Here is a 14,732-nt window from a genome sequence, read left to right on the forward strand (position 1 = left end):
GTTAGTTCGGTTCAGGGCAGGGGGATCATTTTAGGGTCTGAGACAGGTGATCCCCACCTCTCAATCTGGACACCTTGGGTTGTTGTTGTTAAGTGCCGTTGAATCAGTTCCCATCCATAGCAAACCTGTACAGGGTTTCCAAGGAGCAGCTGGTGAGCTTGAACCACCGACCTTGCAATTCAAACGACTTTGCAGTCCGACGCATTAGCCCACAGCGCCACCTCAGGACACCTTGGGTAGAGCCCCAGGAAAGCAACTTGCTCCAAGCCCCACCCCTATTAGGGGAAATGGTCTTTGGGGACAGGTTCTTGAATCCCTGGTCCTGGGAGGCCAGAATCTGACAAAAGAACCAAACCCAAGATCTTGGGGGAGGAGGTGGAACCCCAGTCGGGCAGCAATCCTCCTAGGACTTCAGGACTACCCCCAGCCCAGGAGAGATGGGGCAACAGACCCCTTCCTTCGCCTGTGGCTGTGGGGAGGGAGGGTGGCTTCCTGTTTTCCGGTGGAATGGAGTTAATGGGTGGGGAGGGAGAGCCACAGGTCTTCATCCCCCTTGGGTGCCGGCCACCCTGCCACTGGCCCAGCCAGTGTATGAAGTCCAGCTTTATTGGGGGCTCCCCCGCCGTGGGCCCGCCGCCCTAGGCCTCGGGGTGCTGCTTGAGCGTGACCGAGGCGCCGCTGCTGACCATGACGGCGGGATAGAGTGGTTCCAGGAAGGTGGCCAGGAAGCGGTAGATGAGGCTGGCACGGCCCGCCACGCCGTAGAAGACCAGGCAGCCGGCGGCGGCGGCGCAGTCGAGCGCCACCCCGAGCGTGCGCTGGTAGACGCCGGGCAGCACCGTCTGCTGGTTGTTGTGCCACACGGAGAACTGGAGCGAGTCCCACTCCAGGCACCACGAGTCTGGGTTGCGGCCCAGCAGGTAGACGATGCTGCGGCGCGAGCCGTCGCCGGCCGGGGGGGGGCGCGGCGGTAGGTGACACCCAGGCACACCCACGAGTCGGACACCTCGGCCTCCCAGTAATGGCGGCCCTGAGCCAGGCCGCGCGAGCACAGCACCTGCGGCCACTGCGTGAAGCCGGGATTGGGCCCGTCGGCCGCCGCGGGCTCCAGCAGGATGCCCAGGTTCAGCACCGAGTGCGTCTCTTGGAAGAGGAACAGCTCGGGGCTGGCGGTGGTGGGGTCGAAGTTCAGGTTGCAGTAGGCTGGGGGCGGGGAGGGGTGGGGTCAGGCCCCCGGGGGCGGGGCGCTGGACCCCTGCGCAGGCTGGAGGGGATGTGGCTTCATTGCTTACAAGTCTCCCTACCTTCCTTCCAGCCCGTGGACGCTTAGAGGTGACCCTCAACTCCCCCCACTTGTAAGCTTTCTACCCTGACCCCCTTAGAATCCTAGGATAAGCACTAGACTGTTAATCTCAAGGTCGGAGTTTCAAACCACCAACCGCTCCACCCAAACTCTATGGAGTTGCTGTGAGTGGAACTATTGGAAGCAGCTTAACACGAGCACCACTCTGGGCCCCCCACCCCCACCTCACCCAGTGCCACTGAGAGTATGCTGGAAGGATGCTGTCTGGAAACCCACCTTGGGGAGGGGTTTTTGTGGGGTCAAGAGCCCCTCGCTTTCAAGCAGACCCTCCCACACTCTCAGGATGCCCGCTGGGTGGAAGTTGGGGAGACAGGCCAGAGTTCTGCTGAGCCAGGTGACTCACAGGGGGGTCTCAAAGGGAGCTCTCAGAGAACTCATTGAGATTTGGCCCCTGGTCCATCTGAGGTGGCCTGGCCACACTAGGGCTGGGGAGGGCAACAGAACTGGCCAAGAGCAGTAGATGAGGCCTTGACCTACTCCCAGGGAATGATGAGATAGGGTCTTCTCTATTTCCTACCACCCAGGGGCCTGGTGCCCTATACCCCCCGCCGCCTCCAACAGGAAGGCACCACATTGTGGACTCATACTTGAGGAGTGTTTTCCTGTCCACAGCTGAGGGCAACACCTCGTATGAGTTGATCTTAATGCCTGGGGGATGGGCGGGCTTTGCTGAGGACACTCTCCCAGCCCAGAATCCTTCTGGAAGGCAGGTGTGGGCTTCCAGAAGGTTCTGTTGCCTAAGGAAGGTGCACATGGGAAGGCTGACTCTCTTCAAGTGCCTGGGGTCCTAATCCACTGCCCTGCTGAGTCTCCAAAGTCACAGGTCAATAGCTACTTACCCTTCAGGAAGAGCTGGCTGAGGAAACTGAGACCCACGTTTGTCAGCTGAGTCCTGAGCTCCTTCAGAGTCTCTGGCAGCTGTCGAAAGCTCTCTTCCTCAAAGCTGGTGCCCATCAGGGGTTCTGTGTGGGCTGGAACGTGTTTCAGACTGGGGAACTCCTAGAGTGCAGAGAAGTAGCCATGACACCAGTTAGCTGGGGCCCAAACAGAGGCCCGGAGCCACTGCTTAAGCCAGGGGCATGATGGGTCAGCACCATAGAGCAAGTGGAGCAGAAGATAACTTTCTCCCAGTTGTTTGGAGATCTCAGGTTTGGGTGCTCCCAAAGGTATGGCCAAGGTGACCTAATGTAAGCTAAATAGAGTTTTAGAATTTTGTGGGTTTTTGGGTTTTTTTTTTTGAGCTTTTCATTGCTTAGTGAAAAACAGTGTTCCCAGTTTTGCTTGGGGTCAAGGTTAGGATTGGGATGACAGCTTAAAGAACAGAGAGCTATACTTGGAACTCCCGGGCATGAAATTTAGGGATGTCCCAGGTCTCTGTCCACAAAGGCAGCTGCTGCCAAAATCCTCACAGCTAGTCTGGCAGAGAAGAGTCCCTGAGTGGTGGTGGTGGTTATGTGCTGTGGAGTCGATTCTGACTCATAGTGACCCTAGACAGGGTTTCCGAGGCTATAAATCTTTATGGGAGCAGAAAGCCTCATCTTTCTCCCACGGAACAGCTAGTAGTTTCAAACTGCTGACCGTGAGGTTAGCAGCCCGATTCGTAACCACTACGCCTTGGGTTGTTGTTGTCAGGTGCCATCGAGTCGGACCCGACTCATAGCAACCCCATGCACAGCAGAATGAAACAATGTCCGATCCTGGGCCAACCTCACTACCGCTGCCACACTTGACGCCATCAATGATGTCACCTGGCCGATCCATCTCGTTGGGGGTCTTCCTCTTTTTCTCTGACTTTTGGGTAGTGCAAATGAATAGCATGCTTGTTTGCTGATCGATCCTACCCGGTGGTGCTTTGGAAGAAAGGTGATGACGTTTCATAAAAACTGTTATTGAAAACTCTCTGCAGCACTTTTCTACTCTGATATACAGGGTTGCCACGAGCTGGAATCGACTTGACGTCCTGGGGTAGGGGATACAATTTCAATTGAGTTCTTATCTCATTTCCAGCTCTGTCTGGGGGCGTCTGGAGAAACCCTTAAAAGAATAAAAAACCCAGCATGCTAGGGCACACCCCCAATCGGTGCCAGGGAACTGATGGCAGCAAATCAGGATCTGAAAGAATGAAAGACTCCCTGAAGGATAAAGCTGAGCTCCGGGGTAGAGCAAGAAGCCGAGTGTGTCCGTGCAAGCTCAGGCTCTCATCTGCTCAGGCCCTATGTCCTGAGTTGGGAAGCTCCCTGAGGCAGAGGAATGGACAAAGTGATGCTGATCACTTGATCCCAGGTCTGGGCAGATCCAGCAGCGTGTGTTGAGGTGTTTGGGTGGCAGGTGGTAGGAGAGTTAGGTGGCAGAACACTTACCTGCAAAAACTGTTGGTCACTCTGGTTGGTGAGAAGGGTGTGGAGCCAGATGCTGTCCCTCTCCAGTGCCAGGAGTCGGCTGTGGCTCTGCTGGATGGAGTTGCCCAGTTTCCCCACGGCTGCAGTCTCCTCTCTCTCCAAGAACTCCAAGACCTTCACCTGCAACTGCTTGATCTCCTGAAGGATCTCCAAGAAGCAGGTGTTCACCTCATTGCGAATTGTCTGTGTCAGTTTCTGGCTGGAGTGGGGACAGACATAAAGAGACACTTCCATGGGGCCCCTGTCACCCTAGCCCAGAGCTGACCCAGACATCTACCTCTGTCTGCCTGGCCCATGCCATCCCCTCCAAGCCCGGAGAAATACCTCAGCTGAAATCAGGGCGCTGGGGGAGCCTGGACTTGGAACAGCTTACCGAGAGGAAGGCCACCCGTCCCTGGCGCTTCTGGTTGTCAGAAGCAATGATCAACATCTGGTTCTCTATGTCAGCCTGGACCTTCCGAACCTCAACCTGGGGCGGGGAGGAGGAGGGCCTCTGACTCAGAGGGGTGGTCTTGAAGACACCTCTCTGCAACCATCCTCATGTCAAAGCCCGGAAGAGACATACTGCTTATATTTATCCGCTCTGCTTAAATGAGAGTGAGAGAGAAAGGTCAGAGCTGAAGAGTGGATGGCCTCAGGGCCCACCCCTCTCTTCCAGGTCTCTCACCCCCTAAGGGCCTGTCTTCCCATTCTGAGGGACAGGTTCTCTGCTCCGGACAATGGTGACCATAGGGTTTCAGGTCACAGGAAGGGGTTGTGAAGTGACTTAGTCCCTGGAGAGGCTTGAGAGGCAGTGGGGTCAGGAGGAGCATATCAGGTATGGAGTTGTCTGGTTCCCTGGGGGCAGCATTGCTAAGTTCAGAGCCATGGCCAGGTTCTCAAGCTCTGTTATATAAACCATTACTCTCTAACCCCACCAGCAATGGGCATTTCATGCTCAGTTATAGTTTATTCTAGAACAGTGGCATTCCAGGTGCCTGTCCATAAACTGAAGGAGCCCTGGTGGTGCAGTGATTAAGCACTGGGTCGGTAACAGAAAGATCAGCAATTCAAACCCACCAGCTGCTCTGGGGGAGAAAGATGAAGCAGACTCCTTCTGGAAAGATTTCTAGCCTCAGAAACCCTACGGGCAGTTATACCCCGTCCTTTTGGGTCACTGAGTCGGAACTGAGTCCACAGTAGTGGATTGCTTTGAGTTTGGTCCATGAATTGTTGCTGCTTTACAACAAAATAAAGAGCTCATGCAGGATTATAAATAAATGCATTGCTTCCTTCATCGAGAATGTTGTGGTTTGAAAACGATGTCAGCTAAATGAAAAAGATAATAAATGATGAAGCTGGTTTACAGTTTGGCATCAAATCCTTTTCTTGCTGTGAACTGCACTGTTACAGAATCTATGTGGTCAGAGGACAAGCATGAGTGGAGTGTGAGATACTACCTAGAAAGGCAGTGACAACAGAGACAATGGCAGGGGCGGTGGTGGAGAGAGACCGCAGCTGAGGGCTCTTGGCCTACAAACTGACTAAGGCTGTGTGCCTGAGGCCAGAAGGCTTGCTTGCAGAAGGTGCCCTTTGGACATTTAAATAAATTGTATTTTTTGTTTTGTATGTGTGTATTAAATATATTTGCTTTGTTCACTTGTGAGATATAAGATGTAATTGGGGAACCACAGGGAGGAAGCAGGATCACTGTTGTTGCAGGGAAGGGAGTGGAATCAGTGAGATGAAACAAAGCATAGGATTGGTTGAATGTACAGCTGATGATCTTGTCTGTAAACCTTCACTTAATACACAAGAAAAAGTTTTTTTTAAAAAAAGAATAGAAATGATCGAATACTTACAATATAATAAAAAGCAATACAACCCTTTGGTTGGTTGATGATGCATGGAGGGGATTGTAACCATGGCAATGAAACGGTATATACGATTGGGCGAATGTAAAACTAATGTTCTCCCATGTAAACTATTACATAATTCACAATGAAATATTAAAAAAAAAAAAAAAGAAGCAATACAAACATATTAAAGAAAATTTGAAAGTATAGAAAAGAAGGGCATTCACCCAACCTAATGTAATGTGTTAGTATTTTGATGGTTTCTTCCAGCCTATCTAACCATTAGATATAGTGCTCTGGACAGCAAAGTCACTGTGAATCACAAGGTCGGCAGTTCAGGCTCACCAGTCACTCCTCATAAAGCCTATACACGGTCACTGTGAGTCGGAACCCACTCGATGGCACTTAACAACAACAACAAATTGTACGTACAGGAAGTCCACCCAGCAACACCTCTCAAGAAAGGCCTGGGCAAGCGACTTCTGAATAATTCATCCGCTGAAACCCCTGGAGTACAGTTCTACTGTGACACAGGGAGCTGCCATGTGTAGGAATTGATTTAATGGTAATTGATTGCTCTTAGGTGCTGCTGACTAGGTTCCTCCACGTGAGGACTGGCGGTGGTGGTGTGCCATGGAGTCAGTTCCAACTTACAGCGACCCTGTCTAGGGTTTTCAAGGCTATAAATCTTTATGGGAGCAGAAAGCCTCATCTTTTTCTTACAGAACAACTGGTAGATTCGAACTGTTGACCTTTTGGTCAGCAGCCCAGCTCGTAATCCACAATGTTACCAGGGCTCCTTGTGGGAAGAGTAGACCTATCCTGTAGCATTTCTGAGACTGTCATCTCTGCAGGAGCGGATCACCAGGTCTGCCTCCTTTGGAGCCGCTGGGTGGGTTTGAACTACCCTGATAGCTATTGTTAGTTGTCCTTGGGTTGACTCTGACTCAGTAATTCCACGTGTGGAGAACTGCTCCATAGAGTTTTCAATACTGTGTGACCTTTCAGAAGCAGATCGCCAGACCTGTGTTCCGAGGCACCTCTGGGTGCATATAATGTTGGACCCTTATTCATTTAATCAAGGAGCCCTGGTGGCACAACAGCTAAGCACTTGACTGCTAACTGAAAGGTTGGTGGTTCAAACCCACCAGCTGCTCTGTGAGAGAAAAAGATACAGTCTGCTTCTGTAAAGATGACAGCCTAGGAAACCCCTCTGGGGCAGTTCTTTGTCCTATAGCAGGGATGGGGAACATAACAGCCTGTGGGCCCTATAAAGCCCTCAGAATCATTTGGTCTGGCCCTGCCAATGCAACCACAGTTCAGCCATCACATTGCTGTTATTGGTAAGTGCCGTCAACTTGGTTCCAACTCAAACCTGTATAGGTTTTCTGAGGAGTGGCTGGTGAGTTTGAACCACCAACGTTGCAGACCAAATCTACCTTTAGGTACAGTGCTTATCCTACAGTACCAATAAGGAGTAAGTTAATTAAATGTTTGACCAAATGTTGTTATTGTTGTTAGGTGCCATCGAGTTGGTACCGACCCATAGCAACTTTATGCCAACCTCACTACTGTTACCACGCTTGAGTCCATCGATGCTACCACTTGGCCAATCCCTCTTGTTAGGGGGTCTTCTTCTTTTTCTCTGACCCTCCAACTTACCAAACATGATATCCTTTTCCAGAGACTGGTCCCTCCTGACAATATGTCCGAAGTATGAGAGGCGAAGTTTGGCCATCTTGGCTTCCAAGGAGCACTCTGGCTGCACTTCTTCCAAAACGGATGTATTGGAAGACCAAATATAGCAGGCTAATTTTTAAGTTGAAGGATTTGGTGGGCAAATTATTGAGCGATTGAGAAAGCATCAAAAGAAGACGGAAGGAATCACTGTATCAAAAAGAAATGGTAGATGTCCAACCATTTCAAGAGGTAGCATATGATCAAGAGCCAATGATCCTGAAGGAAGAAGTCCAAGGTACACTGAAGCCATTAGCAAAGAACAAGGCACCAGGGATTGATGGAATGAATACAGATTGAAATCTTTCAACAAACAGATGTGGCACTGGAGGCATTCACTCATCTATGCCAAGAAATTTGGAGGACAACTACCTGGCCGACTGATTGGAAGAGATCCTTATTTGTGCCCATTCCAAAAAGAGGTGACCCAACGGAATGCGGAAATCATCAGACAATATCATTGATATCCATCCCATGCAAGTAAAATTTTACTAAAGGTTATCAAAAAACCGCTGCAACCTTACATTGACAGAGAACTTCCAGAGGTTCAAGCTGGATTCAGAAGAGGACATGGGATGAGGGATATCATTGCTGATCTTGGCTGAAAACACAGGATACCGGAAAGATGTTTACCTGTGCTTTATCGACTACACAAAGGCTTCTGATTGTGTGAATCATGACAAGCTATGGACAACATCATGAAGGTAAGTATTCTGGAACACTTAATTGTGCTCAAGAGGAATCTGTACCTGGACCAAGAGGCAGCTGTTCAAAAAGAACATGGGAACACTGAATGGTTTAAAATTTGGAAAGGAGTACGCCAGGGTTTTCACCATGTTAATTCAATCTGTATGCTGAAGAAATAATCAGAGAAGCTGGATTATATAAAGAAAAACGTGGCATCAGGTTTGGAGGAAGACTCATTAACAACCTACGATATGCAGATGATACATACAACCTTGCTTGCTGTAAATATGTTGTTGTTGTGTGCCGTGGAGTCAGTTCTGACTCATAGCAACCCTGTACAGGGTTTCCGAGGCTGTAAATCTTTACGGGAGCAGAAAGCCTCATCTTTTTCCCGCAGAACAGCTGGTAGTTTCAAACTGCAGACATTGAGGTTCGCAGCCTGATTTGTAACCACTTCGCTACCAGAGCTCCTTAGGATGAAGGGGTAGGGCAGAGAAATCCCCAACAAGGTGGATTGATACAGTGGCAGCAGCAATGAGCTCAAGTGTGGCAACACTTGTGAGGTTGGCACAGGACCGGGTGGTGTTTCATTCTGTTGTGCCTAGGGTTGCTGTGAGTCGGTAACCACACGATGGCACTTAACAACAACAACAATTTTTTTGATCCACGAGTAATGTTATAAATTTTGGCAGAAAAAAGTTCCCACCCTTGTCTGACAGGGTCCCGATGAGTCATCACCGACTCGATGGCACACAGCAACAACTTTTATTTCACGAGCACTTTTTCATGTCCCAGGGAGCAGCACATCCACGATGGCATGATGGCACACAGCAACAACTTTTATTTCACGAGCACTTTTTCATGTCCCAGGGAGCAGCACATCCACGATGGCATCGCCCTCCTGTAAGCACATGTGTGCCCTGGGCTTCCGCTGGCCCTCACCTCCTTGCAGGTGCGTTCCTCCTCCAGTGGGATGACGTCGTGGTCCTTGTGTTCCCCCAGCAGGCAGGCCCCACACATGCAGCAGCCTTCCGTGCGGCAGTACAGCCGGCGGAGCTTGCGGTGCCTTCGGCACAAGCAGTTCTTGAAGTCCCACACAGGTTCGAGCAGCCGGTGACCCTGGAACACCTCGTCCTCAAAGTGGCTGCGCAGGTGCCTCTCACACAGGGAGGTGGCACACTGCAGGCATGACTTGACAGACTTGAGCTTCTGTGGGGAACAGAAGTCACAGGGCACATCCCCCGGGCCAGCCACGTTCTGCAGTGACCTTGTAGCCTGGCCCTTGGTCTCAGTGAAGCAGGCCACCATCTCCCCGAGGGTGACATTCTTGCAGAGGTGGAGCCTGGAGGGGAAGCTTTGTCGACACTGAGGGCAATAGGGCATCTCACCCATGGTGGTCTGGTGGTCCCAGAATCCTTGGAGGCAGGTCATGCAGAAGTTGTAGCCACAGGCGGTGGTGACTGGGTTGTGGAACACTTCTAGGCAAATGGGACAGAGGACTTGATCCTCCAGCATACGGCATTTGCCAGTGGTACTCATCAGTGACTGAGCTGGGGGAGCTCTCAAGGGCTGTGCAGGAGGCTGTGGGGCTGTGACCCGGTCCTGGGCTGGCCCTGGGAAGATCAAGGCAAAGCAAATTGAAGCCAGTGCAGAGGCTGAAGGGGTTTTTTGGGGGTGGACCCCTTCTCTTTTTTTAAAAAAATGTTTTATTATAAATTATGTGATAGTTTACATGGGAGAATATTAGTTTTACATTCATTTTAGCGTGTATCATTTCATTACCATGGTTACAATCCCCTCCATGCCTCATCAACCAACCAAAGGGTATACACTACAAGCCTGTCCCCCGGTCGTCAGCAAACAGCCCCTCTCCCTCTCTGGATCTAAAGTCTCCAGTTGCTCCATTTCTCCACGTCATCATCTCTGCCTCAGTCTCTGGCCTCACTGCCTCTGGGTAGGTGGACCCCTTCTCTTGCAAGCAGCCTAGATGCTGTATCACCTACCAGTGTCCCGTCTCCCCAAACAAAACAAACCCGTCGCTCTGAAGTTGATTCTCACCCATGGTGACCCCATGGTGAATGCAGTAGAACTGCTCCATGGGGTCTTTTTGGCTGTAACCTAGGAAACCCTATACAGGGTCGCTATGGGTCAGAACCCACTCAATGATACAGCATCAACAACAATCTTTATGGAAGGAACCCTGGCTGCGCACTTGGCTGCTAACCCAAAGGCAAACTGATATGTTAGCGGTTGAAACCTGCTCTGTGAGAGAATGAGCTAACTCCACAGGGTTTCCTTGGTTGTCATCTATTTCTATAGAGGTTATTGACAAGAAAACGCCAAGTGGCAGTTCTAGTCTGTAACGCATGGCGTTGGAATCAACTCAGTAGCACCCAAGAACAAGTCTTTAAGGAGAGCAGATCACTGGGCATTTCTCCTGTCATGCTGCTGGGTGGGTTCAAACCGCCAATCATTAAGGTTAGCGCAAACCGTTCATACCACACAAGGGCTTCTTGTCAATACCCCCCAAACTCAATGCTGTTGATTCGATTCTGATTCCTATCAACTCTGTAAGACAGCATAGAAATGTTCCGTGGGATTTGATGTTGTTATTAACAGCTGTTGTTACTGTTTAGTGTCGTGGAGTCGGTTCCGACTCATAGTGACCCTGTATAGGATTTTCAAGAAGAGGTTTGTAGGTTTGAACCACAGACCTTGTGGTTCAAACCGGCCTTGTGATGCTGTGCTTATTCTACAGTGCCACACCAGGACTCCATTAAGTGTCGTTTGTTGTTGTTAAGTGCACTCGGAGGAGGGTAGGACATGCAAGTACTTACATGAGTTTCCCACCAGAGACTCTGCTGCCCTGAGATGAGGAAAGAGCAGGTGAGCCCTCAGCAGGTCACCAGCATGCAGTTGTGCCGGTCCCTTTCTCTCCACTGGCAGAGACTTTCCGCTACAACTTTCAGCCCAGGAGGAAGAGAAGCTGCCAGCAACTGGGGCCACCTGCCCTGGACGGACCCTCTCACATACCCACCAGAGAGGGAGGTGACAAATTAGGGGCAGCAGGGCCCTGGGCAACTCATTGAATCTCTTTGGACTATGGTGTTTTCTTGTGAGTCAACTGGGTTGTTAGATATTTTATTAGCCAATATTCTCCTTCCTCTCTATTAGTTTGATGTTGTTGTTGCTAAGTGTTGTTGAGTAGATTCAACTCATAGTAGCCCTGCATAGGGTTTCCGAGAAGCAGCTGGTGGATTTGAACCACCGACCTTGCAGTTCAAACCAATCTTGTGGTCCAGTGCTTATCCTACAGCGCCATGCCAGAATTCCATTAATTTGATAGGTATACATATTCCCACTATTTTGGGGAGTAGTTACCCAAGAAATCATACATTTATGTCTGATCAACCCCACAACGAAACCCACTGCTGGCAATTCAATTCTGACTCGTCGCAACCCTGTAGGATAGAGTGGATTTGCCCCATAGGATTTCCAAAACTGTGTATGTCTACGGGAGCAGACAGCTTCGTTTTTCTCCTTCAGAGCAGCTGGTGGGTTTGAATGGACAACCCTGCAGCCCAGTGCTCAACCTACTGTGCCCCCAGGGCTCTTTGGCTGAACCAAGTCTAATACAAATAGTTTTTTTTCCCGCTTCTCTTAGAAAATGGAAAAACCCTAAAATACGGAAGTTCCATTGACTTCATCCCAATTTTTATTACTGTGTATTTGAATTCTATGTAGATTTCAAACTTAGCCAGAATGCTCCATAGACTTAGGAGTCCTGGTAGTTTAATGGGTTATGAGTTGGGCTGCAAACTTCAAGGTCAGCAGTTCGAAAATACCAGCTGCTCCATGGGAGAAAGATGACACTTTCCACTTTCTGCTCCCGTAAAGACCTACAGCCTCAGAACCCCTAAACATGGTCCCAATGAATCAGAACCAACTCTATAGCACCACCAACAACCACCACCAACAACCGCAAACTGCTCCTTCAAACCAAGGATGGAGAGACTTCATCTCAAGCACTTTGGACATATTATCAGGAGGGACCAATCCATGGAGAAGGACATCATGCTTGGTAAAGTAGAGGGTCGGCCAAAAAGAGGATTGTCACAGTGTCTGCAACAAAGATCTCAAGCAAAGCAACAATTGTGAGGCTGGTACAAGCCTGTTGTTGTTGTTGTTGTTATGTGCCATCGAGTCGGTTCCGACCCATAGCGACCCTGTACAGGCAGTGGTTTTTCATTCTATCATACATAGGGTTGTCATGAGTGAGAACTGATTTGACCCCACCCAACAATAACAAATTCATAGACATCATTAATGTTTATCAATATTTGTTTAGAACAATCTACATATTTACCTTTTTTATTGCCCTCCACTACTTCCTTGGTCTCTAAGTGTCCATTTGGGATCTTTTTTTTTTTTTTTTTCTGTCTGAAGAAGACCTTTTTTAGTATTTCCTTCAATGTAGGTCAGCTGCTGACAAATTCTCTCAGGTTTTGTTTGTTGATAATACCTTTATTTTATAGTCATTATTCTAAGTTGGCAACTATTTTAGTGTCTGGCTCCCATTTTTTTCTGTTGAAAGCCATCAAGATAAACAATCAAGCCCCTTCAGGCAAACCCTCTTCCAAGACCGAAGCTCTAAGTGAATACACGAGCAGACATGTAATCTTGCTGGTGACCATGTTGGTCTACCAATAAGGGGAAGTGGGAGAAAAACAGCAATGAAGCTGTGAGCTAAGTCCGACCATGTTCGATAGACTCCTGTCAACATGGATTGTGACCTGGGTGGCCAGCAGTATAGCGAGATCTAGGGACTCCTGAGCCCATAGACAGGGACCTAGTCACAGAGGACTAGAGCAGAGAGTGAAGCATCCGGCTGATATGAAGTGAGGGGAGATGCACAAGAACACCCATACTTGCAGATAATACCCACTTGACCTTGCGTCAATGGCTGGAAGATCAGAACTCACCTAGAGGTAGAAAGAAGAGGGGAAAAAAGTGTAATCTGCTATAATTTGAAGAACTTGACCTATACTTATGGATGTAGTAGCTTAGGAGGGAACGAATCTTTACAGCATGGATCATTCCCACCCCCTCTGTACACAGGGTTGACAGGGATGGGCAACTTAGACATTGGCTACCCAAAAATGGGGGGTGGGATGCGGAGCAACAAAGGCACAAAGTGACTGGCTTACAAGTTTTCAAGAGGGAGCTTAGTTTCAGAGGGTGTGGGGGAAGGTAGACTCTCCACTGAGTGGTTTCCAACCTGTCTAGATGGAACTGGTGAAAGGAGACGGGGATAAGACTCCTGTGGTTCAAAAGTGAATAATTGCTATCAGGACTCATTGTGAATATTGCAAATGTAAAGGTAGACATTTTGCAACAAACGGAAGGGAGTGGTTGATCTTGCAGCCCAGGAGCGGAGGACCCTGGAACCATCGAGGGAGAAGAGCAGAGTGCGAGACCCTACCCAGAGAAGCAGTGATGCCAGAGATGGAGGCAGAGATGATGATGTGGAGAGATGGAGTGGCTGGGGACTCTGGACTCAGGGAGGGAGAGGGGCTGTGTGCTGGCAGCGGAGGTGCTGGCGTGCAGGGTATATCCGTTGGTTGTTTGAATGGTTATATATTTCTGAGTGCTTTAGTATACATCCAACAAAAGACCATATAAAACCAGAGGCAGGTCTCAAAAGTCTGTCCTTCCCTCTGTAGGATGGCTGGCAAGTCCACGCCCTAGCGGCGGGTGACAGGAACAAGGGAAGAAGGTACAAAGTTCCCAAGGCTCCCTCTGGTGCCACTGTCTTTTTGGCCATCCCCTTCCTCACATTGACAATAGCTTTCAAACTCCTTCGTGTGGTCATCCTTGGGCTGCGCAGTTCAGGCAAGGGCACTGTGTGCCAGAGGATCGCCCAGAACTTTGGCCTCCAGCATCTCTCCAGTGGTCACTTCTTACGGAAAAACATCAAGGCCAACACGGAAGTTGGTGATATGGTGAAGCAGTACATAGGGAAAGGTCTTTTGGTTCCAGATCATGTGATCACACATCTAATGATGTTGGAGCTGGAGAACAGGCGCAGCCAGCACTGGCTCCTAGATGGTCTTCCAAGGACTTTAGTACAGGCTGAAGCCCTGGACAGAATCTGTGAGCTGGATCTAGTGGTCACTTTGAATATCCCCTTTGAAACGCTCAAAGATCGTCTCAGCCGACACTGGATTCCTAGTGGAAGAGTATATAACCTGGACTTCAATCCACCTTGTGTACATGGGATTGACAATCTCACTGGGGAACCATGAGTCCAGCAGGAAGAGGATAAACCTGAAGCAGTTGCTGCCAGGCTAAGACACTACAAGGATGTGGCAAAGCCAGTCATTGACCTATACAAGAGTCGAGGAGTGCTCCACTAGTTTCCTGGGACGGAGATGAATAAAATCTGGCCCTATGTTTACACACTTCTCTCAAACAAGATCACACCTACTGAGTCCAAAGATGCCCACTGAACTTGCCCAATGGAAGAACCAGGAAAATGTAGTCATTCATTCAATTGTGTGTGGAGTATTGGTTGTTGTTAAGTGCCGTCGAGTCGGTTCCGACCCATAATGACCCGGTATAGGGTTTCCAAGGAGCAGCTGGTGAGCTTGAACCACCGACCTTGCAGTTCAAACGGCTTTGCAGTCTGGCGCATTAACCCACAGCGCCACA

The 14,732-nt window shown here is 49.6% G+C and overlaps 2 pseudogenes; one reads left to right on the forward strand and one right to left on the reverse strand.

Annotated features, from left to right (window-relative positions):
* Positions 1–638: 638 nt before the first annotated feature.
* LOC102816144 lies at positions 639–10,083 on the reverse strand (annotated as a pseudogene).
* An 809-nt stretch (positions 10,084–10,892) lies between these two features.
* Positions 10,893–14,530, forward strand: LOC102816517 (annotated as a pseudogene).
* The last annotated feature ends 202 nt before the right edge of the window (positions 14,531–14,732 follow it).

Source organism: Chrysochloris asiatica, unplaced genomic scaffold (genome assembly GCF_000296735.1).
Source record: "Chrysochloris asiatica unplaced genomic scaffold, ChrAsi1.0 scaffold00132, whole genome shotgun sequence".
Taxonomy (NCBI): domain Eukaryota; kingdom Metazoa; phylum Chordata; class Mammalia; order Afrosoricida; family Chrysochloridae; genus Chrysochloris; species Chrysochloris asiatica.